This window comes from Chlamydotis macqueenii, chromosome Z (genome assembly GCF_036417535.1).
Source record: "Chlamydotis macqueenii isolate bChlMac1 chromosome Z, bChlMac1.mat, whole genome shotgun sequence".
Taxonomy (NCBI): domain Eukaryota; kingdom Metazoa; phylum Chordata; class Aves; order Otidiformes; family Otididae; genus Chlamydotis; species Chlamydotis macqueenii.
Window position 1 is genome coordinate 10,113,047 of NC_141593.1, and position 741 is coordinate 10,113,787.

A 741-nucleotide genomic window follows, 5' to 3' on the forward strand; every position below is an offset into this window, starting at 1 on the left:
TATCAATACAGGCTGGGGGATAGAGGGATTGAGAGGAGCCCCACTGAGAAAGACTTGGCGGTTCTGGTGGATGAAAAGCTCGACATGAGCCGTCAATGTGTGCTTGGAGCCCAAGCAGCCAATTGTATCCTGTGCTGCATCAAAAGAAGCATGGCCAGCAGGTTGAGGAAAGTGATTTTGCCCCTCTGCTCCACTCTGGTGAGACCCCACCTGCAGTACTGCGCCCAGTTCTGGAGCCCTGAGCACAGGAAAGACATGGAGCAGTAGGAGTGAGTCCAAAGGAGGGCCACAAAGATGATCAGAGGGCTGGAGCACCTCTCCTGTGAGGACAGGCTGAGAGAGTTGGGGCTCTTCAACCTGGAGAAGACAAGGCTCCAGGGAGACCTTATAGCAGCCTTCCAGTACCTAAAGGGGGCCTACAGGAAAGACGGGGAGAAACTCTTTAGCAGCCCCTGTTGCAACAGGACAAGGGGTAATGGTTTTAAACTAAAAGAGGGTAGATTTAGATTAGATATAAGGAAGACATTTTTTTACACTGAGGATGGTGAAACACTGGCACAGGTTGCCCAAAGAGGTGGTGGATGCCCCATCCCTGGAAACATTCAATGCCAGGTTGGACGGGGCTCTGAGCAACCTGATCTGGTTGGAGATGTCCCTGCTCCTTGCAGGGGGGGGTCAGACTAGATGGGCTTTAAAGGTCCCTTCCAACCCAAACCACGCTATGATTCTACAACAAACAGT